A 27,326-nucleotide genomic window follows, 5' to 3' on the forward strand; every position below is an offset into this window, starting at 1 on the left:
CCCGCCCTTTCGTGGCAGAACCTCCAGCAGAGGAGGTACCCGTGCCGACAGTCACCGTGGCAAATCCAAGAAGGGTTCCAAGTCCGCAAAAGGCAAGTTGTGACTGCCTTCCTCTCCAGACAGCAGTGGGAGCCAGACTCAAGACCTTCTGGCAAGCTTGGGAGAGCAGAGGTGCAGACTCAGTCTGTGAAGTGGCTAAGGGAGGGATACAGAATTCCGTTCTGCCGCAGTCCCCCTCTAGCTACAACTCCCATCAACCTCTCTCCCAACTACAAGGAGAAGGACAAGAGGCTAGCGTTGCAACAAGAGGTGTCGCTCTTGCTACAAAAGGAAGCGGTAGTCATAGTCCGGGACCATCAATCCCCGGGCTTCTACAACCGTCTCTTCCTGGTAGCGAAGAAGACAGGAGGTTGGAGACCGGTGCTGGACGTCAGTGCTCTCAATGCTTTTGTCACCAAGCAGACGTTCACGATGGAGACGACGAAGTCGGTCCTAGCAGCAGTCAGGCAGGAGGACTGGATGGTCTCGTTAGACCTGAAAGACGCGTACTTTCACGTCCCCATCCATCCAGACTCCCAACCTTTCCTAAGGTTCGTCTTTGGAAAGGTTGTGTACCAGTTCCAAGCCCTGTGCTTTGGCCTAAGCACGGCACCTCTTGTGTTTACCAGACTGATGAGGAATATTGCGAAATTCCTTCACTTGGCAGACATCAGAGCCTCCCTCTATTTGGACGACTGGCTTTTAAGAGCTCCAACAAGTCGTCGCTGTCTGGAGAATCTCAGATGGACTATGGATCTGACCAAGGAATTGGGCCTCCTGGTCAATTTAGAGAAGTCCCAGCTCGTCCCATCCCAGACCATTGTCTATCTAGGTATGGAGATTCAGAGTCGAGCTTTTCGGGCTTTTCCGTCGGCCCCAAGGATCAATCAAGCCCTAGAATGCATCCAGAGCATGCTGAGAAGGAACCGATGTTCAGTCAGGCAGTGGATGAGTCTAACAGGGACACTTTCATCGCTGGCCCAGTTCATCGAGTTAGGGAGACTCCACCTCCGCCCCCTTCAGTATCATCTAGCTGCTCACTGGATAAAGGACATGACGCTAGAGGCGGTCTCAGTGCCTGTTTCCGAAGAGATGAGGTCTACTCTAACGTGGTGGAAGAACAGCATTCTTCTCAAGGAAGGCCTACCATTGGCTGTTCAGACCCCCGACCACCGTCTCTTCTCGGACGCATCGGACACGGGCTGGGGTGCGACACTGGACGGACAGGAATGCTCGGGCACATGGAATCAAGAGCAAAGGACACTTCACATCAATTGCAAGGAGTTGTTGGCGGTTCATCTGGCCTTGATAAACTTCAAGTCCCTCCAGCTAAACAAGGTGGTGGAGGTGAACTCCGACAACACCACAGCCTTGGCTTACATCTCCAAGCAGGGAGGGACTCATTCGAGGAAGTTGTTCGAGATCGCAAGGGACCTCCTCATTTGGTCAAAAGATCGAAAGCTTTCGCTGGTAACGAGGTTCATTCAGGGCGATATGAATGTCATGGCAGATCGCCTCAGCCGGAAGGGTCAGGTCATCCCCACAGAGTGGACCCTTCACAAGAATGTTTGCAGCAGACTATGGGCCCTGTGGGGTCAGCCCACCATAGATCTATTCGCTACCTCGATGACCAAGAGGCTCCCGATGTATTGTTCTCCGATTCCAGACCCAGCAGCAGTTCACGTGGATGCCTTTCTGCTGGATTGGTCCCATCTCGACCTGTATGCGTTCCCGCCGTTCAAGATTGTCAACAGGGTACTTCAGAAGTTCGCCTCTCACAAAGGGACACGGCTGACGTTGGTTGCTCCCCTCTGGCCCGCGAGAGAATGGTTCACCGAGGTACTGCAATGGCTAGTCGACATTCCCAGGACTCTTCCTCTAAGAGTGGACCTTCTGCGTCAACCTCACGTAAAGAAGGTACACCCAAACCTCCACGCTCTTCGTCTGACTGCCTTCAGACTATCGAAAGACTCTCAAGAGCTAGAGGCTTTTCGAAGGAGGCAGCCAGAGTGATTGCCAGAGCAAGGAGGACATCCACTCTCAGAGTCTATCAGTCTAAATGGGAAGTCTTCCGTAGCTGGTGCAAGGCGAATGCAGTTTCCTCAAACAGTACCACTGTAACCCAGATTGCTGACTTCCTGTTACATCTAAGGAACGTAAGATCCCTATCAGCTCCTACGATCAAGGGTTACAGAAGTATGTTGGCAGCGGTATTCCTCCACAGAGGCTTGGATCTTTCCACCAACAAAGATCTACAGGACCTCCTTAGGTCTTTTGAGACCTCAAAGGAACGTCGGTTGTCCACACCAGGCTGGAATCTAGACGTGGTTTTAAGGTTCCTAATGTCATCAAGATTTGAACTGCTCCAATCAGCCTCTTTTAAGGACCTCACATTAAAAACTCTTTTCCTTGTGTGCTTAGCAACAGCTAAAAGAGTCAGTGAGATCCACGCCTTCAGCAGGAACATAGGTTTTACATCTGAAACGGCTACATGTTCCTTGCAGCTCGGTTTTTTGGCTAAAAACGAGCTTCCTTCCCGTCCTTGGCCTAAGTCGTTCGAGATCCCAAGCCTGTCCAACTTGGTGGGGAACGAACTAGAGAGAGTACTTTGCCCAGTAAGAGCTCTTAGGTACTATTTAAGAAGGTCAAAGCCATTACGAGGACAATCAGAAGCTTTATGGTGTGCTATCAAGAAGCCTACTCTACCGATGTCTAAGAACGCAGTTTCTTACTACATCAGGCTTCTTATTAGAGAGGCACATTCTCATCTGAAGGAAGAAGACCTTGCTTTGCTGAAGGTAAGGACACATGAAGTGAGAGCTGTTGCTACTTCAGTGGCCTTCAAACAGAACCGTTCTCTGCAGAGTGTTATGGATGCAACCTATTGGAGAAGCAAGTCAGTGTTCGCATCATTCTATCTCAAAGATGTCCAGTCTCTTTACGAGAACTGCTACACCCTGGGACCATTCGTAGCAGCGAGTGCAGTAGTAGGTGAGGGCTCAGCCACTACATTCCCATAATCCCATAACCTTTTTAACCTTTCTCTTGAATACTTTTTATTGTTGTTTTTTGGGTTGTACGGAAGGCTAAGAAGCCTTCCGCATCCTGGTTGATTTGGCGGGTGGTCAAATTCTTTCTTGAGAAGCGCCTAGGTTAGAGGTTGTGATGAGGTCCTTTAGTATGGGTTGCAGCCCTTTATACTTCAGCACCTAGGAGTCGTTCAGCATCCTAAGAGGACCGCTAGGCTCAGTAAGGAAGACGTACTTAAAAAAGGCAGAGTAATAGTTCAAGTCGACTTCCTTACCAGGTACTTATTTATTTTATGTTTGTTATTTTGAATAACTGATAAAATGAAATACGGGATACTTAGCTTCTTTGTTAACATGTATACTGGTCTCCACCCACCACCCTGGGTGTGAATCAGCTACATGATCATCGGGTAAGATTAATATTGAAAAATGTTATTTTCATTAGTAAAATAAATTTTTGAATATACTTACCCGATGATCATGAATTTAAAAACCCTCCCTTCCTCCCCATAGAGAACCAGTGGACCGAGGAGAAAATTGAGTTCTTGTTGACAAGAAGTACTTGAGTACCTACTCACAGATGGCGCTGTTGTGTACACCCCCACCTGGATAGCGATCGCTGGCGTATCCCGACCGTAGATTTCTGTCGGGCAACGGAGTTGACAGTTACATGATCATCGGGTAAGTATATTCAAAAATTTATTTTACTAATGAAAATAACATTTTTCCACACCTCCATTCCTGGTCTCCAACTTTTTTTTAACTTGAGCACCAAATGCTCGCACAATTCCTAACACCAGGCTCTAGATGCCAAAATCATAAATCCAGGTTGCAATTGGTGCATCGTCTGTTCACGTAGTTATATAGAGAATTTATTTACCTTTTTATTGCTATTTTCAGTTTTTTTCTATCGATATTCCTTTTTAAGTTTCGCTAAAAAGAGTCAGTATTAGTATGTTGACACGTGACTACATTACTCCCTGGTAAAGTCATGAGCTTAACGGCCATTTCTACACAGCCCAGATCAACGGATGGTTAATCTGTGTTAATATAATAAAATAATTCCCAATCTTGCTTTTATCGTCTTGGTTTCTCGGTATAGAAAAAACTACATCTTTGTATGGCACCCAAACCTCCTCCTTCGTCCGCAGGGTCTGTACGATATTCACATCCAGATGACGGGTGTTCCCATCATGGGCTGGGACGCCCCGCCCCTTTCCAACAACATCTACGCTTCGGAGGTGAGTTACGCCGAGCTTCGGAGTTTTGCGGGGAAGTTAGGGTAGTGTTTTTTAACTCGGTGAAGCTTGGGTGATCAACGGTAGAGGATGTCGAGGTCAGAATTATGGGGAAGTTTAGTAACAGAATGTCTAGTAATATCGAAAGATTAATCACAGACAGACAAAACAGATATCTAAATAAACAGATCATTTTATAACTTTGGCGGAGGTAATAATCAGATAAGGAAATCAGGTTATGCAAGTCTGCCAACGTTGCAAAATATCACTAGGTATTTATTCAGTTTGAGAGAAGAGCGCTGTACAGTGAACCCTCGCTACTTCGCGGTTCGACCATCGCGGATTCACCACTTCGCAGATTTTTTTCATAACCCATATATATATACATATCGCGGATTTTCCGGAAATTTCGAAAATACCGCGATATCTGAAGACCTCAAATACGATATTTCGTTACCTGTAATTCCATTAATACTGTAATTAGTAATATCTGCTCTTACTGATTGTTCATTGCATTACATATGACATATAATTAAGCACAGAAAGAAATAAAACACGAAAAGAGAATGTGATCATACGATAATTCAGTACTGTATACAGTACGTAGTAAAATTAAATCGAACATGAAACGCAAATCAGATGCAGTCATACCATATTAGAATGGTGTAAGGCTGCTGTTGGCTACTACTGTACTACAAATGTAATGGATGTGCTTCTTTTCCATGAATCTTTTGTATGTATACGTACGTAGTACTGCATCCAATAATATTCTTTGTTGCAAAAATCACATTTCGAATAAGCGTACGAGAGAGAGAGAGAGAGAGAGACACATCCTACAACAAAAACGTAAAATAGCGTACGTAAAGCTGTATTATTATTGTTATTATTATTATTATTGTTGTTGTTGTTGTTATTAAAATTCTTGTTATTATTATTATTATTATCATTATTATTATTATTATTATTATTACAGCATCATTATTTATTATTATTATTATTATTACTGTACAGTATACTGTACACAGGGTATCTTGTACTTTGAATTGGTAACCTACGTAGCATATAAGACGGGTTGTGATTGGTTCAAGCGCTGATAGATGACGAATCAGAACTCAAGTTTTGTTATCTAGCCTGTGATTGGTGTTTTGCCCGCATCTCCAACCCGCAGCATCTACGTATTCGCGGTCACTTTCTCTCCCGCCGTATCGCTGTGTAGACGTTGTTAAGTTTGTGAACTTTAATCTGTGCTGTGCGTGACTGTTTTAAGTTGAACTTTTCGTTGAACTTTCTGTTAAACCCTACTGTACTATGCCTCCCAAGCGTTCTGCTTCTACTAAGGCTGGTAGTGAGCCTAAACGCCACCGAAGGATGATGATGATTGCTGAGAAGGTGACGCTTCTCGATATGTTAAAAGATGGTAGAAGTTATGCGTCCGCAGCCCGCCATTTTGGAATCAATGAATCCACCGTTCGCTATATCAAGAAGGACGAGGCGAACATTAGAAAGACGGCTGCAATCACCTTTAGCAGATCAGCGAAGCGAGTCGTTACCACGCGTAATAAAACGATCGTACGCATGGAAGGTGCTTTAGCTGTGTGGATTGCCGACTGCCGGAAGAAGAACATAGCCTTGGATACGAACACCATCCGAACAAAGGCTTTAAGCTTGTATGAGAATTTTGCGGCAAAGGAACCTCAAGACGATGATGGCGACCATGCTGAAGATGATGATGATGTAGATGAACCTCAACCAGGGACATCCACTGATTCTCAGCGTCAGAAACAACGTTTTTCCGCCAGCAAAGGATGGTTCGCGAAGTTTCAGAAACGCTTCGGCCTGAAAAGCGTTTCCCTGCATGGCGAGGCTGCTTCCGCTGACACTGCCGCTGCTGAAACTTACGTGAACCAGACGTTCAAGAATATTATCGCCGAAGGTGGATACAAGCCGGAACAAGTCTTTAATATGGATGAGACCGGCTTGTTTTGGAAGAGAATGCCGTCGCGAACTTTCCTGTTCAAAGAAGAAGCCAAAGCCTCTGGCTTTAAAGCATTCAAGGATCGCGTTACCCTCGTGATGTGTGGCAATGCTGCTGGATTTTTGCTAAAGCCGGGGCTTATTTATAAGTCGAAAAATCCTCGCGCTTTGAAAAATAAAAACAAGAATTACCTTCCCGTGTACTGGATGCATAATCCAAAAGCATGGATTACGAAGCTGCTGACCTCCAACTGGTTCCACCAGTGTTTCATCCCGCAAGTCAGTGAATATCTCTTAGAGAAGGGCTTGCCATTCAAGATCCTTCTCCTTATAGATAACACTGGTGGACACGCAACTGACCTGTCGCGTGAGGGCGTTCAGGTTGAGTTCCTGCCACCCAACACCACGTCATTAATTCAACCGATGGACCAGGGGGTTATCAGGGCGTTCAAGGCCCTCTACACGAAGAATACCTTGGCGGACCTCGTTGCGTGTGTGGATGCTGCCCAAGATGATGAGGATGAAGATTTTAACTTGAAAGCGTACTGGCGGCAGTACACCATAGCCACGTGCCTGAAGAATATTCAGAAGGCACTGCAAGAGATGAAACCTGCAACTGTGAATGCGAGCTGGAAGAAGTTGTGGCCCCAGATTGTTTACGACGACGAGGGATTTACTCCGTCTGAAATCCAACACTCTGCAATACGCAAATCTGTGCAGTTGGCTGCCATAATTGGAGGTGACGGGTTTGGCGACATGACGACTGAAGACGTCGACGAGTTGTTGGACTGCCATCCCCAGCCGCTAACTGACGCAGACCTAGAAGACCTGACGAAATCAGCCAGTGAAGAAGAGAGTGAAACGCAGGAAGAGACCCAAGAAAATGTCGAAGAAACGGGCTTAACATTAGAACGGCTTGCCAAGTTCTGCAACCATATGAAGGAGGCGAAAGAAATGTTGCAAGAGTGGGACGAGGATATGGTTCGGTCTATGCAATTCTCCAACAAGGTCGATGACATCATGACTCCCTACAAGATGCTCTTAGAGCGAAAAAAGAAGCAGCGGCAGCAACTTCCGATCACAATGTTCTTCCAGCCTCGCAAAAAAGAGCCAGTTCCTCCTGCTAGTACGCCTTCGGAAGAAATTGAAGAAGTTTCCCAGGAAGAAGTTGAAGAGGTGTCCCAGGAAAAGACACCTCCGTCTGAAGAGACGTAAAATACTACTATCATTGGCTGCACAGTAGAAGACATCATCAGCTTCATCATCATCATTTCTACTGTGCAGCAAATTCATTGCCATCATCATTCAAGTTTTTCTTCAACTTCTTTCGTGGTGAGTACAGTAACAATCTTTATTTTTTACTTTAATATTCTAACATTTTAATTTTTGTGCCTGTTTTAGTTTAGTACTGTATGCATTAAGTTAAAGGGAAGGTTTTAAAAGTCTGAAGAGTATACATGTTGTAACCTATCATATTTTTTTGTTTAAGATTTACATTTACGTACGTAAAACAATCTCTCTCTCTCTCTCTCTCTCTCTCTCTCTCTCTCTCTCTCTCTCTCTCTCTCTCTCTCTCTCTCTCTCGTAAATTGTTTTCCTGCTTTGCTACGTACAGTATGTACTGTATGATTTTATATAGATACGGTAAGTAATATATGTTATAACATATTTTCTAAAAGCTTTTACTGTAGATATCATTATTTATCACTTTCATCATGCGCGTTAAATGCCTTCTTTGTTCTGAGCGTGGTTGTTTACTGAGCGTACTTTATGACGCCGTCGTTTCAGGCGGCGTCATAAAGAAAAACATTTCATTTGGAAGTCCTAAGAAAAATTAAGTAAAACATTGGTAATAACAAAATCAACATACTGTACTGAATAATCAATATAATCAATGCAAAAATATACATGTTAAATAAATAGGTAAATATGGTGTCACTACTTCGCGGATTTTCACCTATCGCGGCCGGGTCAGGAACCTATCTACCGCGATAAACGAGGGTTCACTGTATTTACATAATCTTGAAGGATATAATATCGTTTGAATTATGTCATCGAATAAAATCACAGGTTTTTATGTAAAAGTTTGGTCATTTATTGTTTATATATATTTATATATAGTTACACCCCTCCTTACATTGTTAACCCTTTTACCCCCAAAGGACGTACTGGTACGTTTCACAAAAGCCATCCCTTTACCCCCATGGACGTACCGGTACGTCCATGCAAAAAAAAAGCTATAAAAATTATTTTTTTCATATTTTTGATAATTTTTTGAGAAAATTCAGACATTCTCCAAGAGAATGAGACCAACCCGACCTCTCTATGACAAAAATTAAGGCTGTTAGAGCAATTTAAAAGAAATATACACCAAAATGTGCTGGGAAAAAAGTAACCCCTTGGGGGTTAAGGGTTGGAAATTTCCAAAAAGCCTGGGGGTAAAAGGGTTAATCATTCCAAGAGACCTGACTCAGCAATTTTTTACGTAGGTGGGATTTTCCCATAATAAAGTGACATGTGATTAACACAAGATCATGTAATCTAATGCAGTAAGCAAGATGACATTTGTAATATGAAACAGGGTTGTTTGTTGACCTTTGCAGCTGAAAATCGTAGGCATGTGTGTTAGGTTAGCCCCAACCTAGGACAAAATTTAACAAATTTCGACTAAAACATCTTCTTTGAACCTATTAAGTTCGTTAGTTGAAGATTGATTGAGTGATTTAAAGTTTTCAGCCATCCTGACATCTACGGTCATTGACGCCGATTGTTAGTTGAGGACTTTTGAACGCAATATCAGTTAGGATTTGCTACTTTTAAGTTTTTTAGAACTTTCTTATCGCTTTTTTAAGATATATTGAATATGTTGGTGTGATTGACCTCGATGTATTTAACAGACTTTTGAATTATTATTATTATTATTATTACTAGCTAAGCTACAACCCTAGTTGGAAAAGCAAGATGATATAAGCCCAAGGGCTCCAATAGGGAAAAATAGCCCTGTGAGGTAAGGAAATAAGGAAGTAAATAAATGATGAGAATAAATTAACAATATAAATCATTCTAAAAACAGTAACAACGTCAAAACAGATGTGTCCTATATAAACTATTAATAATGTCAAAAACAGATATGTTTTATATAAACTATAAAAAGACTCATGTCAGCCTGGTCAACATAAAAACATTTGCTGGAACTTTGAACTTTTGAAGTTCTACTGCGGTTTGAAATGCTTTCGGATTTTCCTTGCTGTTGGCATCCACAAAAACATGTCAGTTATCTGTCTGTTGTTGAATGTTTTAGTTATTTTTCAGTTTTAAATACCTGCATTGACTAACGTATTTACGAGCGGGCCTTCAGGTTGAAATCTAACGATAGTAGAACTATTTTGAATTTAGAGTTGCATCAACAGAGAATTCCACAAGCAGTGCCTTATCTGTGTGGTGGTAATCATGAGCAGACATCAGCCAGGAAGGTAGAACATCGTAGAGCAAAGTGACCAGGTGGTTTTGGATGCTAAACAGTCAAGAACTTATTCTTTGTTTATCTAAGGACATTTGAAAGGTTTAAAAGCTGTTCATGAATGGAAGAGGCAAGGGACGAGACTATGTCCTAGAGCCTGACCATATACTGTACACATATGATCAACACTTGATCCCTTTTCCATTAAGATATGATACATCTCTGCCTGTCCATATTCATTTCTTATTTACTTGAGTAATAAGTTGTTAGTTGAATTATGTAAATTGTAAATTAATTTCTTCTGAGTCCTTGTCAGTGACTGCTCCCGCCTGCCTGCCGAAGCAGAGCGATCGTCGTGGCGAGTAGAAGCCGAGGCCAGAACAGTTGAGCGGGCGCAAGACTCTTAGTCGAAGACCTTCAGACTCTCGCCGGGGGTTTGGTCTAGGCAGATGTCTGCTCCCTTCGAGTGCCCAACCGTAAGGCCTCTCGCTGTCTTGCCTTGCACGGGAAACCCGTGAGCCCCAAGGAAGGTTGCTCTGAAAGAGAAAAAGACATTTTATGAAGCATCAGGAAAGTTGCTTTTAATCATGAACCGGTTAAAATGGTTGAGGGGTGAGAAAGACTACGTCTTTACCGAGCCAAAATAAAAAGTGACAGTCAGTCGCTAGTGCTAGTGAGAGCAGGGTGGCTAGCTGACCCCACTATCCCCTCCCCCTACGCTAACTAGCGGTGGGTGGTTACACCTCGAAAAAGCTTTAACCCTTTTACCCGCAAAGGACGTTTCACAAAACACATCCCTTTACCCCTATGGACGTACCGGTACGTCCTTGCAAAAAACTGTTATTTACAATTTTTTTTGCATATTTTCTAAAAATTTTTGAGAAACTTCAGGCATTTTCCAAGAGAATGAGACTAACCTGACCTCTCTAAGACAAAAATTAAGGCTGTTAGAGCAATTTAAAAAATATATACTGCAAAATGTGCTTAAAAAAAAAAAATAACGCCTAGGGGTTAAGGGTGGGAAAGTTCCAAATAGCCTGGGGGTAAAAGGGTTAACAGCTATATTCAGCTCTGCGGAAATAAACACCCACGCGTAAAGAGCTCCAGGTTTTTATCGCTAGGAAAATTACAATTTATTCACAATTTTGTTACTTTTCCTAACTAAACAAACCTAAGTCCTTTAGATTACAGTATACTTCTCTCCTCAGCCACTCCTCTCAGTTCTGTGAAGAAACTCCAAACTCCATAGGTAAGGGGGCGGAGCACCTCGGTCTGCTCCCACTTGTTGCTTAACTGCCCGTTAAAAGATGCAACGGCCATCCTACCTAAACGACTTGTGGTTGATAATTAGGAAAAACACAAAATACTTTTAAGATTTATAATTACAATGTGTGGCTAATCGTATCCTGGGATATTGGTAGCGTGGTATCCGAGTCTCTCAAATATAAAATGCCACAGTTTCAACCCTTAACTTTGTTGACGTCAGACAATAATGTTAATATCAAATTAAATATTCAATAGCTGAAGATCTTAACCCTATGAATAAGTAGAGGAACAACTAAAGTCTGCTGTAGTTGAACAGCAGTCAGTATCCATCTCAGGGAGTCTTTTCAAGAAGAGGAGAGAAATCTAAAGTCAGTCTTTATCAACGTCTTCGCTTGTTTCGGTGAGATGATGATAGACTAGCTTGGAACAAAGCAACTATTTTATGCATAGATTTATGAGTGCCAAAGGGTCATGGAAAGAGAGGTGGATGAGGGAAGGAAGAGGGGAAGGTCAAAGTTCAGATATGGCAAATGATTTGCGGGAAAAAGGATGAAGAGAACAGGAGGGCCTGGACAGAAGATAATGGAGAAGGCTTATACAAAACAGTGAGTAAAGGCTGTAGACAAAAAAGAATTCAGGTTAAGTAAGATGCAGTAGTTAGCTAGGGAACTAAGATGAAAATCTTTGTTGAGGAAACAGTTAATTCAGAGACCGCCAAATAATTTCATAAATATCTTCCACTGTCTTGTTTTAGAGTCCTCTTGCTTGAGGGTACACTCGAGCACAATATTCTATCTGTTTTCTTATTTCCTTTCCTCACTGGGTTATTTTTCTCTGTTGAAACCTTTATAGGGCTTATAGAATCCTGCATTTCCTACTAGGATTGTAGCTTGCTTAGTAATAATATTGCTCTAAGGGAAAAGTATCATCATTAACAATGAGGTTTGGAAAAGATTTGTCAAGTATGCAGTAACATCATAAGAAATTCATTATCTCCTCTTACACCAATTGACGCAAAGGGCCTCGGTTAGATTTCGCCAGTCGTCTCATCTAGAGCTTTTAAATCGATACTTCTCCATCTCCCACTTCAGGCTTCATTGTCCTCAGCCATGTAGGCCAGGGTTTTCCAACTCTTTTAGAGCCTTGTGGAGCCCAGTTGAAAGTTTTGTGAACTGATCTGTCTTGGGGAGTTCGAAGATTATGCCCAAACCATCTCCATCTACCCCTTATCGTGATCTCATCGACATATGGCACTCAAGTAATCTCTTTTGCAGTTTCATTTCTAATCCTGTCCTGCCATTTAACTCCCAATATCCTTCTGAGGGGTTTACTTTAATAAGTATTTTTAAAAGAATGAGATTCTGGTAATTTTATTTCAAGTATGTTATTGGACCCCTCATTATTGCAATATGAAAATCAGATTAATTATCGGGAGAGAGATATGTGATAAATTCATGGTAAGAGGAATGGCGATGAAAATAATGATAATGAATTTCCAAATCCTCACATACTATAACATTCACCGTAGCCAAGCAATTTTACTGTTGCAGAATAATTTTGCAAGAAAAAGATTAATAAGTCACTCATGTTTTCTATTAAGAGGATACTCCAGATTTGAAAGTATTCCTTCCGGCTGGAGTTTCAGAACCAGCTGAAGGGAAAGATTTTAGAATGATTTGTCAAAGCTGTCGATTCAGCTACGCTTAACCCTTTTACCCCCAAAGGACGTACTGGTACGTTTCACAAAACTCATCCCTTTACCCCCATGGACGTACCGGTACGTCCTTGCAAAACACTGCTATTTACATTTTTTTTTGCATATTTTTGATAATATTTTGAGAAACTTCAGGCATTTTCCAAGGGAATGAGACCAACCTGACCTCTCTATGACGAAAATTAAGGCTGTTAGAGCCATTTGAAAGAAATATACTGCAAAATGTGTTTGAAAAAAAATAACCCTTGGGGGTTAAGGGTTGGAAAGTTCCAAATAGCCTGGGGGTAAAAGGGTTAATATGGGCAGACAAAAGGCTGAATCCTCCTGAGATTCAAAGACATGTCTTTACACTTGATATTTGTATAAGTAGAGTTGACATCTTTTTGTTTTCAAGGTCACAAAGTAGAGGATCATCCAAGATGGAATAGAAGTTCTCCTTGTTGATCGTTTGAAAATGAGAAGAATTTCTCACAACTAGTTTTATTTCTTGTATTTGATAGAGGAGATCATATACAGTACTGCACAGTGTGGGGATAGAGCTATGCTAACTCCCAGTGCAAATTGGAAAAAAATATTTTATTTCAGTGCAAGAGAGACAGTCCTTCGAATGATCTCGCCATATAATTCAACCTGAGCTTCTCCCTTTGTTTGGTACAGGGTCATGTAGCAAGTGGCTCTTCTATGAAGCAGAAGTATTATTAAACTTTATAAAATGTGAAGGCTAAGTCTTCTGTTGAGCCCTGTCCACACGATCGAGCATGCCCGACGGGCAAACAGCGATACCAGACCACAATAGTTAGTGAAAATGAAGGTTGATGACGTCAGAAGCGGGAAAACCGCAGACAGGGATCTGGCATCATACAGTGTTGCTAGATCCCTGTCTGTGGTTTTCCCACTTTTGACGTCATTAACCCTCATTCTTACTAACTATTGTGGTCTGGTATCACTGTTTGCCCGTTGGGCATGCTCGATCGTGTGGACAGGGCTTTGGAGTGATTGAAGTTAATACACTGAACAAATATAAGACGATTTGCATATGTGCGTTAATGACCTTTGATGAGGTATCTTTGCATGGCATTGCAAATGGGAACTGTACTGCAACAAACTATTACTTATTATGCATCTGCAATTGTGATGGTCATTTGTAATCCATGCTTAAATATTACAGATGCTATGTAGTCTTTATAACCACACAAGGAGGTACTAAAATTACTTGTGGTTTTCAGTCCAGCACATACAGTGGTACCTCTACATACGAATTTAATTCGTTCCACAACCAACTTCGGATGTAGAAAATGTTCGGATGTAGAAACGAATTTTCCCATAAGAATACATGGTAATTCATTTAATTTGTTCCTCAGCCTAAAAACCCATAATAAATCCTTAATAAATGGCAACACATAATTACACATAACAATAACATAACTGCATAATATGAAAGAAGCATGTAAAAAAGATAATTATTAAGAAAAAATAAATAAAAAATGTGTTTTATTGCCACTTTACCTTAGAGACAGGCCAACGCAGGTGTAGGATTTGCTACGCCAGTAGGAGACGGACGATCGGCGAGAAGGTAGACATGGTGTTAACATGTTCTTTAAATAAATACTCTCTCTCTCTCTCTCTCTCTCTCTCTCTCTCTCTCTCTCTTGTTCTTCTTCACTGTTAGTGTTAGAGACGAGAGAGAGATTAAACAAAAATGAGAGATTAAACAAAAATGTGTTGTGTACATATGATTTTTAACAGCGTTAACGAGTTGAAAGACAGTTAAATGTAACTAAAAAGCAATATCAGCGAATCTGAATTCCTTTATTAACTAAAACAAATATTGATACAAATACACTCGTGTGCGTATGCGCAAACACACACACACGCACGAGGAGACACGATCGGCGAGGAGGTAGAGATGGTGACTGCGATAACATACCGTAACTTACACTACGGAAATTTTAATCTAACTTAGCTTATTTATTTCTTTTTTATTTTTATATTTCATATTTTTTACATTTATTTTTCTTTTGATTTTTTATTTTCATCACTTTCAGTGACGAGTTACGGTACGTTATCGCAGTCACCATCTCTACCTCCTCCCCGACCGTCCCTCTTACTGCGTAGCAATTTTTGCACCTGTGTGTGTGTTTGTGCATACGCACACGAGTGTGTTTGTATCAATATTTGTTTTAGTTAATAAAGGAATTTAGATTAGCTGTTATTACTTTCTTAGTTACATTTAATTGCTTTTCAACTCGTTGACGCTGTTAAAAATCAAATGTACTCTAAACACATTTTTGTTTAATCTCTCTCTCTCTCTCTCTCTCGGAAAAAAAATAATAGACGTATCTAACACTATAACAGCGAAGAAGAACGAGAGAGAGAGAGAGAGATATTTTATTTAAAGAACATATTAATGCTATGTTTAGAGAGAAACAGAAAAGGAGAGAAGTCTTATTTAAAAGAGCTTGTTAATGCTATCATGGTTTTCTTTGCTTCACTTTTTTCTTTTTTTTCTGTTCATCACGCTGGCCCTTCTCACAAATGATCGTTGCCAACAATCTCTTTGTCCTTTATCCTTATCAACAAAATGCGTTCTATCTCTTCCAGGGTATTGTTAAGATGTCTTGTAATAATGGTGATCCCCTTCAATGGTTATTTGCTTTAATGGCTGCCTTCAGCTTGATGATCCTCGAGATCATAGGCCTATTCCGGCCATATTGTTTAACCATACAGTATCACTCACATGCACACTGCTCTCAGGTTTTTCTATAATTTCTTGCTTCAATTCTAATGAAAGAATTGCCTTCTTCCTGTACTGAAACTTAGCTTCTTAGGCACCATGATTATAGGTAAAATCAAAAAGGAAATGTGAGAAAAGGAAGAAATTAAGCACTGTTAATAACAGACCAAACAGAGGACAACCACACGATACACACAAGAATAGAGAACTGAGCACTCGACACTCAATGGCGTAATGTTTACTTTGTGTGTCGAAATAAAATTCGGGTGTAGTAAAAAATTTGCTCGAATTTTACTTCAGATGTTGGAAAATTCGGATGTAGATACGTTCGTGTGTAGAGGTTCCACTGTATCTCGTAAGATAACACATTACCTTTGACTTTTGTAAAATGACGAAATCTTATGAGTTGACATAAAGCAAGAGTCAGGTTAAATTTGTACATACATACATACATATACCAGGCACTTCCCCCAATTTTTGGGGGGTAGCCGACATCAACAAATGAAACAAAACCAAAAAGGGGACCTCTACTCTCTACGTTCCTCCCAGCCTAACAAGGGACTCAACCGAGTTCAGCTGGTACTGCTAGGGTGCCACAGCCCACCCTCCCACATTATCCAACACAGATGAATGAAATCATGTTGTGAGTTCTTGAGAGATGATAAAAAGTAAAAATTTTATTTGGAATGACTTCAGGGGTCAGGTAAAATGTGGTAATGTCCTGGATATTTAAAAATGTCACTTCTTCAAGCAGGGCACTTGAAATAATGTTAGTGACTAAAACCAGCACTGCTTCCTTGAAGTAAAAGCTCCGATCAAAGAACATATATAAGGAGAACTTGTTTTCAGTAAAAGAACAGTTGATGTAGCCGTCAGAATCACTCCTGTAGCTGATGACCCATTATGTAAACAAGAACAGATGTTGAGAAATATTTTTGGGACAAATGTTGGAAATACACTTAGATTACTGTACTGTAATTCACCTGTGATAATGGGAGCTATGACCTTTTTATGTTGGTTTTGATATATTTACAATTGCTTAATACTCTTGATGTGTCACAAAATGCAATTTAGTACTCTTGATATACGATTTTTTGATAGTAGCATCAGTAAGACAATAGCAAGCTATTGTTATGATTATCAAGGAGTACATTCCCAGTCCCCTGTGGCCGCGGGGGCGTAAAAACAATTAGAATAGCGCCAACGTATCCCTGCGTGTCGTAAGAGGCGACTAAAAGGGACGGGACGAGGGGCCTGGGAATCCCCTCTCTATTATATACTCCAGTGAGACATCGATGTACATTCATTATTTGAAGAAGGGGACTTCTTGTGGCACACCTAGTTCTTATGAATGGGACTTCTGTACGTACACCCTTTTTCATGACATGCAAGGATTTCTTCTACAGCAATTGACAAGCATCCTTTGTTTTAGTCATGTCTTGTGTAATCCTTCTTTCTCTTTATATGATTGGTAAAGTTGGTGATTATTTAGCGAATCGACTGTGACATGGATATATCGGCTGTTGATATCTTAAGAAAACTGACGTACAGTGAGCCCTCGTTCATCGCGGTAGATAGGTTCCAGACCCGACCGCGATAGGTGAAAATCCGCGAAGTAGTGACACCATATTTACGTATTTATTTAACATGTATATTCAGACTTTTAAAACCTTCCCTTGTACGTAGTACTGTTAACAAACTACCCTTTAATGTACAGAACACTTAATGCATGTACTACAGTACCCTAAACTAAAACAGGCACAAATATTAAAGGCGATTTTATATCATGCGTTTCCTAAACACGCCAAAAAGCACGATAAAAAATGGCAACCAATGTTTTGTTCACGTTTATCTCTGATCATAATGAAGAAACAAACGCATTTAGTGTACACATCTGTGTATAGGTTAGTTTTTGCATCGATTATATTGATTATACAGTATGTTGATTTTGTTATTACCAATGTTTTACTTAATTTTTCTTAGGACTTCCAAATGAAATGTTTTTGTTTCAGGCGGCGTCATAAAGTACGCTCCATCTTCGATCGTAATAAACAAACGAAGGCATTTAACGCAAATGATGAAAGTGATAAATAATGATGTGACAGTAAAAGCTTTTAGAAAATATGTTATTACAAATATTATTTACCGTATCTATATAAAATCATACATACGTAGCAAAGCAGGAAAACAATTTACGAGAGAGAGAGAGAGAGAGAGAGAGAGAGAGAGAGAGAGAGAGAGAGAGAGAGAGTTGTTTTGCGTACGTAAATGTAAATTTTAAACAAAGAAATAGCCCCATTTCATATAAAATAGGTTATTACAAATATTTTACTTTATCATATTACAGTAGTCTGTATAATACTGTGAAGTTCAGTACAGTATGTTGTTGTTAGTCGTGGCGATGAAATTCTCATGAAACAAAAACACGGCATTCGATTACAACAGCTGATTCATTCTCTCTCTCTCTCTCTCTCTCTCTCTCTCTCTCTCTCTCTCTCTCTCTCTCTCTCTCTCTCTCTCTCTCTCTCTCTCTCTTTGTGTTATACAATACTTACATATAGATGAAGAAACTAAAATTAGTTTTCTTAGTGTCAATTAAATACGAAACGAAAAAATTATGCCGAGTTTACATCCATTTCAATCGTTGCTAAAAATACAGCACCCGATTTCATCAGCAAACCACTATTTTTTTGGGAAACATCATTTTATTCTAGAAAATAGGTACTCTTTGAATAGTTAATTGCACATTAAGAAAGCGTGTACTTTTGTTTTTAAATTTTGGGTGTGTTTTAAAAATTGAGTATTGTTGACTTCTTTTTGTGTTACTTTTGGCTGTGATCAGATCAGCTGACGTATTGCTGCCGCTCTTGAGAGCGTACGAATACACTAACAAAGTATCGTTTATACCATTTCTTAACTTATTCAAACCGTCTATACAGTTGATATTACATAAGCACCAATGTTTTATAACCTATCAAATTTTTTTGTTTACAGTACAGTATTACATTTAAAACAACACTCTCTCTCTCTCTCTCTCTCTCTCTCTCTCTCTCTCTCTCTCTCTCTCTCTCTCTCTCTCTGTGGGCTACTTTTCACTACCTCCCATTCCTTACCTCTTATCTCTCTAACAAATGATATCTTTGTTGCTCCTCAAAGTTTCATTTATATTGAAAATCAATCATGATTCAATTTTCCTTACTTTCTCCAATCTCGCACCATCGGTCACATCGCGGTATTTTCGAAATTTCCGGAAAATCCGCGATATATGTATATACATGCGTTATGAAAAAATCCGCGAAGTGGTGAATCTGCGATAGTCGAACCGCGAAGTAGCGAGGGATCACTGTACAACATCTTTCACGAGCCGTGGCATCGCTTCGGCTTCACGCCTGGAGACACTACGCTGCCTCCTCGAGAAGAGACAACCCGCTACAGTCGCGGAGCGGAGGTCGCGTCACCTGCGATAGTCATCCGCAGGGGTCTACCAGGCGAAGTGGAGAGTCTTCTGTGGTTGGTGTCGTGGGAGAGATACCTCTTCCCTTGAGGCCTCTTCTCCAGCAATAACAGAGTTATTGCTTTTCGGGGGGAGGAAACTCCTTTCCGCTCTCGGCAGTGAAGCCTGTCGCTCAGCCTTTCCCTGGCCTTCAGGCTGAAAGGAATAGACTTTTTCCTTCCCGCTGGACCTTTCTTCACTCATGCGAAGCTGCGAACGTCCCTGCCCCCAGTCGGAGTGAGACCTCCTTCTTGGAGCATGGTTCGGACTTTTTAGTCCCTTAAGAGATCTTCTCAAGAACCGTTACGTCAGGCCTCTGATCGTATTCCATCTTGGGGGACGGTGCTCCTGCTCACTCTGGCCTCGGCCAGTGTGTAAGCAATCTTCTTGGTCTCGTACGACTCCGCCCTTTCTAAGGAATAGGGGAAGGCAACATTCAGGTTCACTCCTGAGTTGTTTGCTAGACTCAGAATATTGGGGTCCCGGCCCTTCGGTCCAACTCCTTCCAGATTTTGAGTCACCATTCTGTATCAGATGACCCAAACCTTCTCCTTCTTGCCAGTAAAGGAATCGAGGGGTTATCTTTGGGAACAGCTGCAGTTTGTCCTCACGTGCAGCCGGGTTGGGAGCACAGGAAGGACACGGGAGAGTCACCAGTATACCTCTTCAGCTCGGACCCAAGGACATTCATCTCGACCTGAATCCAGACCCTCCCCCGTCACGTTGCCCTACAGCACGATGTCGGATCATCGCAACGTCCCTCGCCTTCGAGTAGTACTACTCTGTGACGCAGGTGCTACAAGCTTGAGTCTGGAAGCGTCTAATGACCTTCGCAGCCCGCTTCCTGCAGGACGTGACCCACAGGAGTATCGATACGTTTCTATCGCTCTGTGGTGGCTACACAACAGCTGGTCTAACCTCAGGCTCCTTTTTGGACAGGTAGCAGAAGGTTGAGGGCATTGTTATCAGGTTTTAGCCTGCATGAACGAAAGAAGTATGTCTGGCCCTTACTTCTTTCTTCATCGTCCCCTCTACTGGGGAAGCAGCATCCTGGTCTCTGCATAGCTGACCTCAAACCTCTGCAGGTAAACCATGCTTCCTTGTGTTCCGAGTATTGAGTCAATACTGTCGCGTCCCCCATACCCTGACGAGGTGGTATTGGGAACGTCCTAACCCAGAGTTCCTTCTGGAACTCCAGGTCAACTGCCTAGGACGGGTCACACTTCTTCCTTCACACACAAGCTTATGTAGGCCACACGTTTCCTTGCTTAACAAGGAACTTGTGAGGTGCAGGGACTCCTTTTCTCGAGTGCGACTCACTCGGATTCTGAGTCCCCGGGTAAAGCCAAAGCCAGTAAGGCTGGGGACTTTCCACCCTTCCTAAGGGGTAAGTCACCCAATGTAAATAGCGTGGTTTGTATTTCGGTTACGGAACAAATGACAAATTCGGAGATAATTTGTATTTTTCCTAACCATACAAACCTTAGCTATTTACACATATTTGCCCGCCAGCCCTGTCCCCCAAGACAAGTCCTACCTCTAAGTGAAGTGAAGCAGTTCACCGGTGTGTGAGGGGGGGAGGGGTAGCTAGCTACCACTCGCCTACCCCCCTGCTAACTAGCGCGGGGGTAATACACCCACGTTAAATTCTAATGGCTCGCCATTTCAGCTACGCCGAAAGGTAAACCCAATGTAAATAGTTAAGGTTTGTATGGTTAGGAAAAATACAAATTATCTCCGAATTTGTCATGTTCTTTTCCCTCGGGGTTCCTCTTCGGAGTTCCCCCGGGGAATGAATGTTAACTAATTATTTATTTTATTTTCACAGTTAACTATCTAGTTTTTCATTTGCCTATTGTGCCAACGAAGCAGAGCTGTCCTGTTTGGGCCTGTGGAGTCTGCTGTTGCCGCCTCCTCTCTAGGACTTGAGTCATGGGCATGTTCCCTTCTCCTAGAAGTTCTACCGTGACAACTGTCAGCCCCTTAGTTCATTTAGAACGCTCAGGAGGTTCGCCTCCATGGGTGGGTAACTTCCCTTCTGAGGGGGGTTCCCTTCCCAGGTATGAGTTGTTTTTTCCCCTTCAGGGGGGGAACTTCTCTTACCTTAATAATTCCTGGTTGGTTTTTCCTGGTCCTCGGGCGGTTATGCTCTTGGTGCTGAGCGACCGCTTTTGTAACCATGCTCAATGGGCTGAGCGGTTGCAAGGCCGGACCTTGGAATTCGTGCAATTATGCTCTTGGTGCTGAGCGGTCGCACTTGCAGCTACGCTCAAGGGGCTGAGCAGCTGCAGGGACTCCTCTTCGGAGGACTCCCCTGCTGTTGTTACTGAAGGCTCAGTTTCCCCCTCCGAACATCCTTCGAGGGGGCAGCTGAGTCCAACGGTCTCTCCTGCGAGTGTCTCTCCCCCTCGGGGGAGTTCACTAACTGAGACTCCTCTTCGGAGGACTGATGATGGTGCTCCTGTCCGTGGTCGTCTTTATCTTCAGCCGCAGAAGATCCTCCTCGACGAGAACAGACCGTTGCAGCTGCTTCGCTAGACCTTTCGGCAGATCGTTTGCGATCTCCGACACCTGCCAGACCTTCTTGTCTTCCATCTCCGTTCCTGGACGCAGATGCGCTGTGGGCGCCACTCCACCCCGTTTGCTTATCTCACAATGTGAGTAAGTCCCTTTAGTGCCAGGTTTTTACCTGTGCAACCTCGTTCTCCTGCGCGCAAATTCTCTCCTGCTGTGGACCAATCTTCTGCTGAATCAACACTCCAGCGATCTCCTGTAGCTGAGTCTCGCCGTAGATCTCCTGATCGCCAACGCTTTTGGGACCTTCTGTGCGGCTACGCGCCTTGTGCACCAACGGTCTCCTGAACGCCCACGATCGTCTGCTCGCCAGCGCACATCTGATCGCCCTTTTCTGATGTGCGCAATGCGTGCCAACATTCGCCCTCGCGCCCACGATCTCCGGATCTGGGCGTAAGCAGGGAGACTATTTCTTCGCTGAACTCCACGTTCACCTGCGCTCCCTTTCCTGATGTGCGCAATGCGCGCCAACATTCGCCCACGATCTCCGGATCTGGGCGCAGGCAAGGAGTTTATTCCTTCGCCTCTTCGCCGACGATCTCTCTGGTTCTGCACCTTCGCTGATATCTTCTGGCCACGCAACTACGCGCCTACGATCTCCCGGTTCCTGCCTCGTCGTGCGCAGTTCAAGAAGTTCCTACGCTAGAGTACAGGCGCTCACAGGCTCTTCTGGAGTTTCGCGCCAAGCGCGCCCACGCGCGGTTCCAGTTCCAGCGCTCACACGCTTGCCAACGCGCCAGCACGCTTCCACATCACACCGCGCCGCCCAGGAGGCACCTAAGCTAGCGCACGGGCGCTCACAGGAACCCCTGGGCTCTCCTAAGCGCCTGCGCAATTCTTCGCCTGCGCGCAAGCGTTTTCAACGCGCCAACGCTTCAATCGTCATATGTTTCTTACGCGCCCACACGTTACCTCTCCTGTACGCGATCGGTCGCTTTGCGCCACCACTCGCCAACGCGCCTTCGCCCGCCTACGAGCCATCGCTCGCCAAGACGCGCCATCGCTCGCTTACGCGCCATCGGTCTCCCGGCCGCCTGCGCTCGCCGTTACGACCGCGCACATGCGCACCCATGTTCGCCCGCGCGCGAACCAACGATTTTCCATCTCGCGATCGCGAGCTTCGGCGCGATTTCGTCTGCGATTCCCGTCGGGTTTCACAACACAGGCAACCTGGCGAGTCTTCTGGAGCGCGTACATCCAGATCATTGTCGGCTCGATCTCTCACCTGTAGACGCAAAGCAGCGCACATGCAGAAGCAGGGAGATGCTTCAGAGAGGTCTGGGCAACATTCTTCTTCTTTTCAGGCAGGCCCCATCATCTCTACTCCTCAGGATCACCCGATCCCCTTCCCTCCAGCGGAGTCGCTGACACTGCGTCTGTCAGCCGTCAGCAGACGAGGTACTTCAAGATTATGGGGAAGCCTGGTTTAGGTCTGCCTCTCCATTATTCCATGGAAGGGATTCCAGGGGAATTTCTTTCGAGAAATTCTCCCCCCGGCAGGGGACTTTCTCGGCTTCGGAGATCTTGAGCCAGATGAAGGCCGCAGAGTGTGCCATACAGGCCACTTTGTGGCTGGTCGTCTGGCTTGGATCTCCGGGCATCCTGTTGTTATCCGAGGACTTGTCCAAGGGGAACACCAGGAAGACCATGGAAACTTTCCTCTTCTCGGGCACGAACACCATCGTTTTCCGGCTCACCAAGTTTCGAACTTGTGGGCAAACTTGATGTTGGAGCATTGAGATGCAGTGACCGAGAGGTTCTTCTCGAAAGTCTCTACCATTGACATCGGCAAGCTCAGACACTTCCATCCTTGGAAAGAGCTTGTTTGAGCCCAAGGACGTGGTACGGTCAGCTGAGAGGTAGAGGAAATCGGATCTCGATTCGCCCCTCCAAAGGTGCTTACATCCGGACCCTACAAGCCTCCAGCACCTCAACAACAACACCCGCGTCGGCCTAGGACATCGGAGCCGGCTCCGACGGCAAAGACAAGGTGTCTAAACAGCAGCCCCCTCCTGTCAGGGACAAGAAGGACACGAAGTCCTCCTGGGGAGGCAATAATCCTTGAGGAAGCGGCCGAGGCTGCAGACGCTAGGATTGGCACCCCCTGCCCCCAGTGGGGGGATACCTAAAGTTGCGTGTTCAGGTGGCAGCAACTCGGGGCCGATTCCTGCACAATCTCCGTGATCAGGCAAGGATATCGCGTCCCATTCATAACATCTCTACCTCCCCTGACAGCGAATCCAGTGCGCTGAGCCCCTATGCCATGGGATCGGCAAAGGGGCTAGCCCTTCGGGCAGAATTCGAGACCATACTCTAGAAGATGCTCTCCATAAGGTCGTCGACGGCTCTCCCCGGCTTCTGCAGTCGACTTTTTCTTGTAAAGAAAGCATCTGAAGGCTGGAGACCCGTCATCAGCTCTGAACAAGTTTGTCGAACAAACTTTGTTCAGCGTGGAACAGCAGTGTCGTTCAGACTTGCAGTGAGACCACAAGTCTTCAGGTGCACACTGGATCTGAAGGACGGGTACTTCCAGATCCCAATCCATCCGTCTTCCAGGAAGTACTTGAAATTCAGCCTAGACAACAAGGGCTACCAGGTCAAGGTGCTGTGTTTTGATCTCTCCACAGCACCGTAGGTGCTCACCAGAATGTTCACCCTGATATCTTCGTGGCCACACAGGATTGGCATCCGTCCCCTTCGCTACCTGGATGACTGGCTAACCCCGGCAGTCTCGGAATCGACCCTTCTTCGACACCGAGGCAAGCCTCTGGGACTTTGCCAAGATCTAGGGATCATGGTAAATCTCGAGAAGTCTTCTCTGCTTCCATCCCATCAACTGGGATATGTAGGCAGAATGTTAGATACCAATCTCCGCAAGCCTTCCCATCAGTCGACAGGATAGCAAGGCTGAGGAGAGGCGCAGAACCTTTCCTCAGACGAGGAGAACTTCCAACCCAATCTTGGTTATGTGTCCTAGGTCACCTTTTCCTCCCTGACCCGTCTAGTTCCAAACGGCCGTCTCAGGATGAGATCCCTGCAACGGCGGCTCAAGTCTCGGTGGAACCAAGGCAACGATTCCCCGGACAATCTGGTCCCTTGGGACCTGCAGAACGAATGTACCCGCAGTGGTGGTTGTCCTACGGGAACCTTTGAAGGGAGTGGATTTTCGCGTCCTTCCCCCACATTTGATGCTGTTCTCGGACGCGTCAAAAGAGGGGAGGGGGGCCACGTTCTGAACCAAAGGATCTCAGGCCTATGGTCAGAATCAGTAAGGTACCTCCACTTCAATCTGCTAGGAATGAAGGCCGTATATCTAGCCCTTCAACAATTCCAACAACCATGGCGGATCACTCCGTGAGCGACAACACCACGGTAGTGGCTTATTTCAACGAGCAGAGAGGTACCTTTCATAACAGCTTTCCCATCTTGCAGTAGAGATACTGAGATGAACCGTTTCCACTCATTACCACTATCGGCTCGCTTCATTCCGGGCAAAGGAATGTGCTCTCCGCAGTCTGAGCAGAGCCTCGCAGATGGTGAGTGCCGAGTGGTCTTGGGGACCCTTAGTAGCCAACAAAGTCCAGACTTTGTGGTCCTGTTCGGGACAGCCTTCAACTTCAAGCTGTCGCTGTACTACTTCCCCAGGGCACTCTGGCAAGATGCCTCCATACAACAGTGGGACAACATCGACGTCTACGCCTTCCCACCGTTATGTCTGGTGAGAAGAGTGCTCAACAAGACCAGATTATCGGTCAACCTGTCGATGACTCTGATAGCTCCGCTACGGCATCTTGCAGAGTGGTTCCCGGACCTTCTGCATCCCCTGATGGGACTCCCGAGAGAGCTTCCCCCACGACACGAGCTACTCGAGCAACCCCACTGCAACATCTGCCACAGAGCCGTAGCATCGCTTCGGCTTCATGCCTGGAGACTGTCCAGCATTCCCTCTGAGGAGAGGAGTTCCGCAACAAGTTGCGGAGCGGATGTCTCGACACCTGCTAAAGTCATCCGCAGGGGTCTACCGGGCCAAGTGGAGAGTCTTCTGTGGTTGGTGTCGTGGGAGAGGTATCTCTCCCCTTGATGCCACTATTCCAGCAATAGTGGAATTATTGTATACCTGCGGGAGGGAATGCGCCTTTCGCTCTCGGCAGTGAAAACCTATCTCTCAGCATTAGCCTGGCCTGCAGGCTGAAGGAATAGACATTCCCTCCTCACTGGTTCTTTCTTCGCTCATTCGAAGCTACGAACTTACCTGCCCCCAGTCGGAAGTGAGACCTCCTCCATGGAAACATGGTTCGGGCCCCCAGGGCTCTCAAGAGATCTCCTTGCGAACCATTACGCCAGTCTTCTGATCGTCACCTGACTTGGATGACGGTGCTCCTGCTCGCTCTGGCCTCGGCCAAGCGTGCCAGTGAACTTCATGGTCTCTCGTACGTCGTCGCCCATTCAAGAGGAGAGGGGGAGGTATCGTTCAGGTTCGTCCCTGAGCTGGTCACTAGTCTCAAAATCTTGGAGCCCGGACCCTCGGTTCGACTCCTTCAAGATTTCGATTCTCCGTTCTGTAACAGATGACCCAGACCTTCTCCTACTATGCCCAGCAAGGAGTCGGAGGTGTTATCTTAAGAACAGCTGGAGTTCGTCCTCACGTGTAAGCCCTGTTTGGGAGCACAGGAAGGACGGAGAGGAGGGTCACCAAGAATACCTTTTCAGCCTGGATTTGTAGGGTCGTCCATCACGCCCTGAATCCAGACCCTACTCCATCACATCGCCTTAGGGCACGCGACGCCAGAGGCATCGCAACGTCCCTGGCCTTCAAGAGTAACTACTCTTGTGCCGCAGGTGCTACAAGCTGGAGTCTGGAGGCGTCAAACGACCTTCACAGCCCACTACCTGCAGGACGTGACCCACAGGAGCTTCGATACGTTTTCTATCGGCCCTGTGGTGGCTACACAACAGCTGGTCTAAACCTCAGTCTCCTTAATGGACAGGTAGCAGAAGGTTGAGGGCATTGTTACCCGGTTTTAGTCTGCATGAATGAAATAAGTTTGTCTGGCCCTTACTTCTTTCTTCATCCTCCCCTCTCTTGGGGAAAGCAGCATCCGGGGTTCTCTGCATAGCTGACCTCAAACCTCTGCAGGTAAACCATGCTTCCTTGTGTTCCGAGTATTGAGTCAATACTGTCGCGTCCCCCATACCCTGACGAGGTGGTATTGGGAACGTCCTAGCCTAGAATTCTGTCTAAGGGATTTCAGGTCAACTCCCTAGGACAAGTCACACTTCATCCCTCCACACACAAGCTTATGTAGGCTGCACGTTCCATGCGGAGCAAGGAACTTGCTAGGTGGAGGGACTCTTTTTCTCGAAGTGCTGCTCACTCGGATTCTGAGTCCCCGGGCAAAGCCAAAGCCAGTAAGGCTGGGACTTTCCACCCTTCCTAAGGGGTAAGTCATCCCATGTAAATAGCGTGGTTTGTATTTCGGTTACGGAACAAATGACAAATTCGTAGACAATTTGTATTTTTCCTAACCATACAAACCTGAGCTATTTACACATATTTGCCCACCAGCCCTGTCTCCCAAGTCAAGTCCTACCTCTAAGCGAAGTGAATCAGTTCACCGGTGTGTGAGGGGGGAGGGGTAGCTAGCTACCTCTCCCCTACCCCCTCGCTAGCTAGCAAGAGAGTAGTTGACCCTCGTTAAAAATCTAATGGCTCGTCATTTCAGCTACGCCGAAAGTAATACCCCATGTAAATAGCTAAGGTTTGTATGGTTAGGAAAAATACAAATTATCTCTGAATTTGTCATG

General features: G+C 44.7%; 1 long non-coding RNA gene across 2 annotated transcripts in view; it reads left to right on the forward strand.

Annotated features, from left to right (window-relative positions):
• LOC137640500 (uncharacterized) overlaps positions 1-27,326 on the forward strand; it is a 46,351-nt gene that overhangs the window by 17,669 nt on the left and 1,356 nt on the right. The window contains exon 6 of one of the 2 annotated variants that reach the window (XR_011044369.1): positions 4,220-4,826. The exons of the other annotated variant lie outside the window; for it this stretch is intronic. This is a non-coding gene — a long non-coding RNA (uncharacterized lncRNA). Of the gene's footprint in view, positions 1-4,219; positions 4,827-27,326 lie in introns of those variants that run through there. 2 annotated transcript variants of the gene reach the window in all.

Source organism: Palaemon carinicauda, chromosome 5 (assembly GCF_036898095.1).
Source record: "Palaemon carinicauda isolate YSFRI2023 chromosome 5, ASM3689809v2, whole genome shotgun sequence".
Taxonomy (NCBI): Eukaryota; Metazoa; Arthropoda; class Malacostraca; order Decapoda; family Palaemonidae; genus Palaemon; species Palaemon carinicauda.